At 34.5% G+C, this 12,183-nt stretch overlaps 1 non-coding gene across 1 annotated transcript; it reads left to right on the forward strand.

Annotated features, from left to right (window-relative positions):
• The first annotated feature begins 1,207 nt into the window (after positions 1-1,207).
• On the forward strand, positions 1,208-1,279 carry TRNAW-CCA (transfer RNA tryptophan (anticodon CCA)). Its single transcript has one exon. It is a non-coding gene; the product is annotated as a tRNA-Trp (tRNA).
• The last annotated feature ends 10,904 nt before the right edge of the window (positions 1,280-12,183 follow it).

Genomic DNA, 12,183 nt, shown 5'->3' on the forward strand with positions numbered 1-12,183 from the left:
ATTGAGTGCCATATCACAGTGTATGCATTTGGGTCGTAACAATCAGCTGGCCATTTTGGTGAGTGACTATCCTTTTAAGAATTCAACAAGTGTCACAAACCATGAGACATGTCATGTTTATAGAAAGGATTCAGGACATGATTTGTCCAAAGCTAGTTTATAGTCATGCTATTTGTCAATTTGTAGTCTTTGGACAAGTAATTAAGTAACCAAAAATCTGTGAACAACCACACGACATCGATCTCTTAAGTGATATTCGTCCAAATAATTTTATGAAATATTTAGTGTTGTAAATAACATAGTATTCACTGTGCTTGAAACTAATTAAGAATTGTGCTTTCATCTTAAATTCTACTCTGTGTTTTCAAGCTCATATACGGTTGCTACTACTGCGGTTTATGTTCATCTGGCAAACAAAAATCAACAGTACTAAAACAAGTAAAAGATAATACTCCTCTATTTCAATATATATGCATATGGCATAACTTTTCTGTTTTAAGCAAAAGAAGTTTGGCATAACTTAACTGCATATGAAGTTTGAAAAAAGAAAAATAGACTGTTACCTGTCATTAAGTATATTATAATATTTGTGTAATTAGAAGAATTTAAAAACTTGTAATCTTACATGTATTACTAGACTACAATAGCTTGCCATTAAGTGTGAAGTGAGAAATACATACTAATAAGGATTACATTCTTCTTTGAACGGAGACGGGGGCGGAACCACCGTGCAAATTACGAGTTAGGCAGAACTCAATAACTTTGGCTCAATTTCTGCATTTGTGTTAAAATTTTATTTAATATGTACAAATAATCTATTTGGAATTCAGTAAGTAAACTATTCAAAACCTATAAACGAAAAATCCTTGTTCCTTCACCAGACAGAGAGAATATACTTACTCCCTCTGTTTCAATTTATATGAACCTATTACTATTTGGGGAGTCTTCGAGGTAATTCTTTGACCACGTTTTCCTTAAATTTTTGCTAAATTATTTGAATTAAAAATTATCATGACTTATAGTACTTTTTATATAGTTTCTAAATATATAATTTATTTTTTTTTACTAACTTGAAAAATATATGGCAAAATTTATGATTAAAGTTATAAAGTTTGTTTTATAACTTTGACTCTCGCTCTGAAAGCATAAATTGAAACAGAGGGAGTATATGATATGTTATTTAGTTTGGAAGAAGCTATCACCAACCGGATCCGTGGCGCAATGGTAGCGCGTCTGACTCCAGATCAGAAGGTTGCGTGTTCGATTCACGTCGGGTTCAAGTCCCCCGATTCATACGGTTCCACTTTTTTAATTCTCTTTACTTTACTTTTTTATTAACTGATTTTTTGAGAGGGAAGAATATAATTTACATCTTTTGTTTTTTCTTCTTATTTCTGTTTTGGCCCTATGCTGATATATTACTGATTTTTTGAGAGGGAAGAATAGAATTTAATGAGGAAAAACATAAGTAATTTTAGAACGGAAGAAATTGCACGGTTCGACCTTCAAATGGACTGGTCTTTAATTTTTGCCCTTAGCACTCGAACTTATGTCTAACTAGGCATAAGTTCTATAAGGGTGTGGGAATAACTTTTGGGATATTATGTTTGGAAAATATAAATTTATGAGCCGCAAAAAAAGAAATTTACCTTGACGGACGAAATTTGAAGACCAGCCACAAAGGGATACAAATGACCCCAGATTGTCGTAATTTTTCATAAAACGGCCAGTATAGATACATAAAATATCTTAAGTCTCAGAACTGTTTTCAATTAAAGTAAACAACACGTTAGTTTTGACAATATTAGGCTTACATTGGCCAAAAGACACACTCACATGAACATACTCTCTGAGTCTCAGTAGAAAAAACAGAATTAAAACAATGTTGACGAGCAATGAAAGGATTTTTATAGCTAATTAAGCTTAGGGGTGTACATGGATCGGGTTGGTTCGGATTTTTTAAACATCAAACTAAACCATTTGCGTCGGGTTTTAAATTTATACACCAAACCAAACTAATAAAATTCGGGTTTTTCAACCTCGAGTTGTCTCGGGTTATTTGGGTTTTTTTCCGGAGTAGTCTTGATACAAAACATATAACTTTTACTTCAAATATTTCTTTAGTCATAATAAGATACAACTATGTAATTAAGGTGTTTCATAAGAAAATAACACAAAATGTGAGAAGAGTGATGATATTGTATTAAAATATTCAACAAAAGATAATAAAATCGGTTAAAATAAATATTGCTAATTAATAAGCCATAAAGAAAATGACCATGACCATAATCTAAAAATACTAAGTCATGCTAAAATAAGTACGGCTAATTAGTATTATTTACATGACAAGAAAAAAAACTTAAGTTATGCATTTTCACTCTCTAAACCAATTGTGCAAAATTAAAGAATAGCTATCCAACATTATTGTCATTTCTAGTGGTAAATTAAATTTCTTTTGTTAGTATTAGTGTAGGTTGGTTTTGGTTTGGACTTTATATGAGTTACTAACATCAGGATATAAAACTTATTCGCATTCAAAATTCTAATTTCAAGCTCGAATAATATGATAATAGATTAAAAACTACGAAAAAATTTTTAAAAAAATTTATAAATTACATTACAAATAAATATTTTTATGTATAAATATATTTTAAAACTGAATACATGTAATGTCGGGTTGGTTTGGTTCGGTTTGACTTTTTTTAGCTAAAACCAAACCAAACCAAACCAATTATGATCGGAGTTTTGTTTTTAACACCAAACCAAGTCAAACCAAATCACTAGTCGGGTTTTTTTCTCGATTTGACTCGCTTTATCGGTTTGGTGCGATTTATCGGTTTACTTTATACACTCCTAATTAAGCTGATGTATTCAACTGACTGATATGAATGATGCTCTATGCTAGCGTTTTTCATATACAAATAATGTTGCTACTAACGAACCACAAACAGTATAAATGTATGTTGAAAAAAATAAAAAAATAAGGAGCAATATTACCAATTGATATCATCAGTGCAACAGAAAAATGATTCTATTCACAATTATCGTTCATCGGCGAGTTTTTTTTCTTCTTTGTTTATATTTCTTGAAACTGTAATAACACATTGTGGAATTTCATTGGTATGTTGTTCCTGAAATGATAAGTTAGGCTAACTCGTGTAAACGTCGTGTAGAACCAAACCTCGCAAGGAAGAGTTAATTATTTATGGGTTGAGAATTGCCCTTCTTTTGGGGTGGTCTTTAAATTTTGCCCCTCATATTTGAAATATCTAAATTTTGCCCTTCGACTAAAATTCATGGGTTCCAGGTTCGAATTCCTACTCAGTCAATTTTTTTTTAAAAATTCGCAAGGCAGAGTTTAAATTTCGCTATGTCCCTACCGGCATACACTTGTTAAGGACTTACCAAAGTTATACCGGACCCGACATACTTATGCCTTATGGGCAGACTTGGCATAAGTATGCCGGGTCCTGCATAACTTTGGTAATTCCTTCGCAAGTTTATGCCGGGTCCGGCAAACTTATGGACAAACTTTTAATGGGTAAACTTTTAGTTAAGCCTTAACTAAAAGTCTTTTCCTAGTTATACCTTATGGGGCAGACTTTTAGTTAAGGGATAACTAAAAGTATGCCCCATAAGGCATAATTTTTCCTTAAGACATAGACTTTTTCTTATAAGACAAATTTTTAGTTATGCCTTAAGGAAAAGTTCCGCCTTATAGGGCATACTTTTAGTTGTGTCTTAACTAAAAATCTGCCCATAAGGCATAACTAGAAAAATACTTTTAGTTAAGGCTTAACTAAAAGTTTGCCCATTAAAAGTTTGCCCGTAAGTATGCCGGACCCGGCATAAACTTGTTAAGGATTTACCAAAGTTATGCCGGACTTGGCATACTTATGCCAAGTCTGCCATAAGGCATGAGTATGCCGGGTCTGACATAACTTTGATAATTCCTTAATAAGTGTATGCCGGGTCCGACATACACGCGACCCAAACCTTGCCTTACATTTTTTTTTAATTTATGCTTGAGCCGGGATCGAACCCAAAACCTCATGATTTCTGCGTGAACGCTCCGGGTTGCAACGCGAAGGACAAAAATTAAAGACCAGCAATATGAGGGGCATAATTTAAAGACCACAAATATGAGGGGTAAAATTTAAAGACCACCCCAAAAGAAGGGCAATCCGCGCAAAAAAATGATTATTTATCTGTGTCATCCAAGTTATATAACCTACCTAGTAAAGTCTTTTTTTTTTTTTTTTTTTTGGCGTAACAATAAAATCACTCATTTTTACATATTTTCCACAAAAAATTTGCGGCCGGAAAAGGTCCTTCTAAAACATGACAACAACTAAAGAAGCTGCATAATGATTTGGAGTCTAAATTAAACTGAAATAAATTGTCATTGGTTTATAATTCACAAACTTATTAATTTATAATTTATACTATATTAAAAGCACGAAGAGTCTTAGAAATATTGATTGAACTTTTGTCCTTCATTAAAAGACTTTACAATAGATAAAATTGTAATTTTACTATTTTTTTAAATTTATGATTTTAAATTTAATTAAAATTTTCGTTATTAAATATTTTCTTATTTGACTATATGACAAGTCCTAAAATTTAGAGTTATTTAGGGTTTAAAAATTAGTTAATTTACCTTATATACACTCCTTCCTACTCGATCAAGATTCCTTTGCCCTTTTATATATTCTTGTATGTCACAATCGTTTTATTCAACATCAATTGTTTCCAAGTCGGTTACAAAGCCTATTACATGCAAGTTTTCAAGTAATGCAATTTTTTTAGTATTCAAATGATATGTATAAAAAAGATAGTTAGTAGAAGGAAAGATATCCCTCCGTAGATTCAGTTTGTCGGAGTCTTTAATCCGGCCAAAACTCTTCCTATAGATTTTTTTTTTTTTTTTGTTTGGAAGGACTATAGAATATTGATTGTTAAAAAAAAAAAGAATATTGATTGTTCTCCAGAAGATTAAATAAAACGTAATAGTATTATATTGAAGGTTTTAGAATCTGAGATTGGATATACTAACCGTCTAGTTTCGTTATTGCATGATACGATCTAGAAATAAAGCTGTTGTGGGGCGTGTACAGAATGCTTGGGAAGTAGTACATTAGTGCACACAGTCTCATAGTTAAGGCATAGTTATTAAGTTTTATATATTACATTTCAGTCTCATAAGCTAGTTACTTTTTATCTCTAAATTTTTTTTATTTTAATTTAGTCCTCCTACTATATGTAAGGAAATTGCCATTACGCTGAGGCTATGAATGAGAATATTATTAGTTTCTTAGTTTTCTTTCCTTTCTTCTTAGCTAGCTTAGCTCTTTTCTTGTAATTCCTTTCTTAAATTTCCCAAGTTGTATCAGTGGTATCAGAACAATCATCCTCGCTCTGTGGGTATTCGTTAATGGCGTTCCAAAATCCTCTGTATGCTTCTAATTTAACTCCGAACCCACCTCCAAGTTCTAATGCTTTACCATTCGGTGGTTATGGAAGATATCCCTATGAGTATAACAATACAGGATATGGGGGTTATTATAGTGGGTATCATCAGCAATTTAATCCGACATATCCGCAATATGCATACCAACCATCGGAATTCTCCACTGGGTTCTCTAATTTTCAGTCATCTGGAGGTTATACCAGCATGAGGAAACACGATGACTACAGTCCGCATCCATTTACAGATTACAGTCCATATCCTAATGTTGCTTACAGCTCCGTCGTAGCTCCTGTAGATTTACAGTATCAACGAAATTGCAATCAGTGGGCAGATAGTAACTCTGTTGTTGACGGGTTTCTTCTGAGTGACTGTCCTATCCATGAGAAGATTTCGACTGTTGTCAATAGTAGCACCAGCAACGTGAATGACACTCAGCTGAATGATCTAACTACTTATTCAATATCAACTGCTTCGTTTCCCACCTCCGATGGCAGCACTTCAATTTATACAGTTGAGAGACTAAGCAATTTCATGGATGTTGGGATTCCTGAAGCTTCGCTTAAGGGAGATATGTTGGGAGAATCTGAGCAACTGAAAGAGGAAAGGCATATCTCTCTTGAGCACAACGTGTTAGATGAAATGCCAAGTAGAGAGTTAGGGGGTCATTTACAATCCGAAGTGGAAAAGCATTCTTCTCTTGAGCACAAGATGTTTGATGAAATATCTATTAGAGAGGTAGCTGGCTCTTTGGACATATTAACTTCTGAAGTGAAGTCACTTTGTGAAAGGAGGAGTACATTGGGAGAAAATATAAGCAATACAAACAATGAGAACAACTCGCTGAAGGAGGAAAAGGCCAGTCTCCTCCTCAGGATATCGGAACTGGAGGATGCATTAGGTGAGAAAGTGGAGGAATATTGGACCTTGCAAATTGAATTAGAGGATGTGCAAAATGATACTTCTACTCAAATAGTTGCGTTGATAGAAGAAGCTAACAAGTCCAGGAAGCGGATAGAACTAATGCAGAGTGAGAAAGACCAGCTGGAATGTGTAATTGAAAGAGGTAAACAAGAGTCCGCTCAAGCTTTGGTGCAAGCAAAGAATCAGCGTATAGAATTATCGCAAAAGATTGTGGATCGGGATATAAAGCTGAAAGAGTATGAGGAAGCTTTTGGGAAGTTGAGTGAAGAGCAAACACAACTTGAAGATTTGCTACAAGACTACAAGGAAAGTATCAAATTAGCAGAAATGAAGATTGAAGGGATAATAGAAGAATATCAGAAGAATCTTGAAAATAAAGATCAGAAAATAGATGAACTAGATAACAAGATTGAAGAACTGAAGATGGACTTAGAAATGAAGGGCGATGAAATGCCAACTGAAATGTTATTTAGCTCTTTTGACAGTTCTGTTAATCTCTGAAAATTTGATAGAAACTGTCCAACTGGAGAAGACGGGGACAGATGCCGATCCACAATCAAAGGGTGTTGGTATAGAAGTCTCACAGGAGGAAGAGATATTGGAGGACGTCGAACCTCCAAAAGGGGAAAAGTGCACTGCTATCGAGATGTTGTTGGAGTCCGTAATGAATCCACCTTCCACTAATGAACCATGGAGGGAATATGTCGAGAGTGGAGAGGAATATAATTCGACCGACTTTTCTTTTCCTTTCGACATGAGTTTGAGCACTGAATTGTATGCTACAGTTGTACTACTAGTTACCTATGATGGCAAGCAGAAGGTCAATGATGTGTTAAATTGCAATGAGGGTGGAGATTCTGTTACATCTTCAATCGGGGAAGTCCAAGCTCGGAGATGCATTGGTGGAGGAGCTCCTCTGCTTATAAGTTTTTCACGGAAGAATCATTCTGGTGAAGTACTTAGCTTGGTTCTTGCTCAGCCTAGAGTTTTTGTTACTATCACTGATTTTCCTGAGGAAAAAGGCAAAATAGTTACGGAAGAAGAGTGTGTCGAATTCCATGTTGATCTGAAATTTTCACCTGGTTTATTCATTAGATGTAATGTCCCTAGTACAGGAGAATTGCCAGTTGCTTTCAAGCAGGATTTTATGACATATAGAGGTTGCTCGTTTTCAGAAATTCTGATTGATAACTCTCCGGGAAAATCTTTTATATCGCAAGAGTTGTTGCTTAGGGGCTGTTCATTACAAAAGAGGATTGAGTTTCCAATGTCGAGCGACAAATTATCATTTTTACTAGTTAACTGTTGCTGGGATTTATTGTCAAATGAGGTACATTATCAGTTACTCTTAGTTGATAAGGATATGCTGGGTCTTGGAGTTTTTCCAATGGGGGATGAGCTTTCCCTTCAAAGCCTAGGAGTGTATGCTGAATTTCTTGCTCTAATGATCATGCATTGCAAACCAAAGATTGTCATAACATGCACTGCTTGTGAAATGGAGTCTTATGTGGATGCAAATGAGACTAACTTGATTGAAGGGAAGAGGTTTGAGGTGGATATTATGGAAATAACAAATGGTCAACAATATGCTCTTTTAATTGCTTTAAAATGGCTGCCAGAGGTAGACATTGTTTCACCTTTAGCTGCTGCTACCGTGAGGAAGGGACCTGAAGCTATACATGTGCGGGGAAGTGTTAAGGTTAGTGCAATTGATCAAGTACTGCAGAAGTATTTAACTGGACAAGGTCTCTTAATTGTTGATTATGCTACTTGTATTTGGGATTCTCTGAATTTAGATGAATTACTTGCTTCTACTAAACCAGAAAACGACAATGTTGTTACTGTTGTACTCTCTGGAAAACGAAATCTTGAGGAACGTGTTCATTTCTTGAGGAGACCAAACTATCCTGCTTCACTTCCTTTAATATTTGTTGATGCTGTTACCCATACCATTGACATTGACTTTGAGAAAGAGCCAATTGGCTTGGGAAAGGACGGCAAGAATGTCTACTGCAATATCTGACCATTAACTAAAGAAATTGCTAAGATTGTTCAATTAGGTGTATTGCCATATATGTTCAAGAGTGATTATGAAGCTATTAAAGAGGGAAGCAACATATGGATTAAGTTATTAGTGCCAGTTGTTAAGCTGTATTCATGGGATCCTAGTTCTGATTGCATTCATGAGCCACTTCTCAAGGATAGGAAGGAAGGGAAATCAACTGGGTATGATGAGTATCGAATTACTCCACTGGTGGACCATTACCTTGAATCCTTGGGTGTTCTGGAAAGATTTTGGCAACTAGTTGAAGCAGAAAAATACTTTACAAGGCTTCTATTTGAACCAACAACAACCACCTGGGAATCATTAATGAATGGTTCTTGCATTCATGAAGTTATTGACATTGTTGACCAATTTGAGATGAGAACTCTTATATTTGATGACTGTTCACGATTTCCATTTGATCCAGGTGACTGCTGGCGCTTATGCTCTTGTTTGTTAAGTTCCTTCCTTGAGGTCAAGGAAGTTTTGAAGGAGGGAGTACTGATACGATCTAGAAATAGAGCTGTTGTGGGGCGTGTACAGAATGCTTGGGAAGTAGTACATTAGTGCATACAGCCTCTTAGTTAAAGTGTAGTTATTAAGTTTTATATATTATATTTCAGTCCCATAAGCTAGTTAATTTTTATCCCTAAGTTCTCTTTATTTTAGTTTAGTCCTCCTCCTATATGTAAGGAAATTGCCATTACGCTGAGGCTATGAATGAGAATATTATTAGTTTCTTAGTTTTCTTTCCTTTCTTCTTAGCTAGCTTAGCTCTTTTCTTGCAATTCCTTTCATAAATTTCCCAGGTTGTATCATTGCATAATATTTTTCCATACTAATAGGTAAGATGAAATTGTATATCATTATTCAAAGAAATTGATTATGATAATTAATTTGTTATTAATGACAATTTTGATAGATTTTAGAACAGTTACTCAAGGAAAATTTGCTTGAATCATTATCAAGCCGTCAAGGTACGTGACTTCAACCTACTTACAAAATCTATTTTCTATTTTCATACTTTAATCTTTCCGGAAAGAGTTGTATTTATTGAGTTACATTATTGCAAAAAAATTTCTATACTAATAGGTGAGCTGAAATTGTTAAGTTTCAGTTATTCAAAGAGATGATTATGATCATTATTCTATAATTAATTGTGACAAGTTCGATATTTTTTACATTAATCACGGAAGAAAAATTATCTTGAATCTTCATCAAGCCATCAAGCTAAGATATGTCACTTCAACCCACTTTCAAATATATATATATATTTGGTTAATTTCTCCAAAACTCTCATGCATGTATCACGTTTTTTTATTAATGAGGGTAAGTATGTAATGTTGTGTGCTTGATTCAATTTTAATACCTTTGGTCTAATCTCTTATATCGAATTGTTTAATTTACAGATATTCTATCAATTATATATTGTTGCATGTTAAATAAAATATCAGTCATGCTTGAGGTAATTTAATCTTCTTAATTACATGATATTTTTTTAAGTTGACTAATTTTTTTAAAATTCATATGTCCTACCATAAATACTGAGAATAAAACCAAACATACTGAAGGTTTGATCCTAGGTAATTATCGATAATAGTAGTCAAATTTATGCTTCTTCCTTTTTCCTTTTATTTTAATGAAAACTTGTTCACACTGCGTCCGAGAAGCGTTGTACGAATGAGTTTTCGAGCGTGAGTACCTCTGACGCCGACTCTATCCCGTAAAGTTATCATAAGCATTCGATAAATAGCAGTTGGAGATAATTGAGAATAAACTGAACAATACTCAAGGTTTGATCTAACATAATTACCAATAATGGTAGTCAAATTTAAGTTTCTTCCTATTCCCTTTTATTTTAATGAAAATTTGCTAACATTGCGTTGGTAATCCGAAGCATTGTGCGGATGAGTTTCCTAGCATGAGTGTCCCCGACTCCATTCTGACTATATGTGACACATCACCAGCTAGAAAGTCATCCTATGAATCTGGTAAACAACAGTTGAAAATAACCTTGCACCCTCACATTCTAAAGATCACGATTTATCCTATCTCAACTTAATCAACTACCTTTGAAAGACCTATGTTGCTAAAGCTGAATCACGGAGCACTTTAGCAAATGTCATTCTTTTTAATCCTCTTGTAAGTGTGTTTTAAGTTGAATAAAGTTGTAATTATATATAAAACTAATGATATATATGTTTTGCAAAAATAACTACCGTTATTATTAGCAAAATAAAAAATTTCCCTAGGAATCCTTTATTTGCTATAATTATGATACTAATAAATAGTAACATATATTTCTTGGAAATAAAAACTGCCTTAGGAGTCCTTTCTCTGTTATAATTATAACTGTGAGAGTTCTGTATTGCTACTCTAGTTAATTCGATGTTGGTAATGCAAAACCAAAGTTTCTTTGTGGTTCCTTTTTCCTTACTCATCTTTACTCTTCTATAAAGTGCAAATGTCCCTGTTACACCTCGGAACTTTAGGTTGCTGAGCGGTGAATGGACTAACGTAAGTTAAGGTGTACATGATGTCCCTACAAGTAAGAAGGGATGCTTAATGATTCTAATTAATATTCCAAAGAAGTTAGAGGCAAGGGAGAAGAGTTCGTCAAATAAAACTTCACTACAGTTCTGCGAAAGGGGGGTTCGACGGTCGTTATTTGTACCGTCGAACGGGCCGACGATTCGTCGATTGTGCCGTAGAATCGAGTTAGCGCGAAGACCATTCGACAGATCAGATCGACGCTTCGTCGATCAGTTCGACGGACCGTCTTTCTCACCGTAGAATGAAAGGAAACGAAAGGTTGCTCACTGGAAATTTAACGACTTCGAAGATCAGATCGACACTCCGTCGATCCGATCGACGCTTCGTCGATCATACCGTATATCTGGTCGGGACAGATTTGGTTCATTAAATAAGAGATCCAAGTTTCATTTCATTTCATTTCCATATCACACCCCTTCTCTCTAAAACATCTCTCTACATTTATTCCATAAGTATTCAAGGATTATTAGTGATCAACAACATAAACCAAGTGAATCAAGTGTAAGGAAACCCATTAGAGATCATTCAAGTCAAGAAATCTCATTGGAGATGAACTAGGGTTTTTGCTCAAGTGGAGTATTATCAACCAAGGCTTGTTCCTACAACATCTAAGGTAAGATTTATGACATTTATATGTTGTTTGAGGTATTTAAGAGTTGAAATACTTGGATTGTAGAAGGGTATAGAAAAATGGGTCATGAATGTGGAATAGTGCCATTTTGAGTAATAGCTTGAATTGAGTCATGATTCTTGGTATGTTGTGATATAAATATGTTATAAATGACGTTGAGAACATGGGATAGACAGTGTATGTGAATGAACGTAGTCGTGTGTTATGACCATGGATATGGCGATTGAAAGTAAATTGGGAAATGTGGATGGATAATGACTATTGTTATAGTATTGTGAATGTATTATTGATGTTTGGGAGTTGATATACGCTATGGAGGAGTGTCGTATAAGTAAAGGAGATGCTGTCTGATTTTCTCTAGTTTTCGTCATGTATGCTAGCTATCGATTCTAATGATAGTATGACTTTAATGAAGGTAGAAACGCGAGCGTTGAAGGAGAACATGCAAGTGGTAAATAGTTGAACGGAAAGGTATGTAAGGCTAACCCTTCTTTCATAAGGCATGGTTCTTTGGCCAAACACCTAAATCTTCCATAAGTCCATGATGTCTTTCAAATGATTTGA

The sequence above is a fragment of the Lycium barbarum genome, chromosome 10 (genome assembly GCF_019175385.1).
Source record: "Lycium barbarum isolate Lr01 chromosome 10, ASM1917538v2, whole genome shotgun sequence".
Lineage (NCBI taxonomy): Eukaryota > Viridiplantae > Streptophyta > Magnoliopsida > Solanales > Solanaceae > Lycium > Lycium barbarum.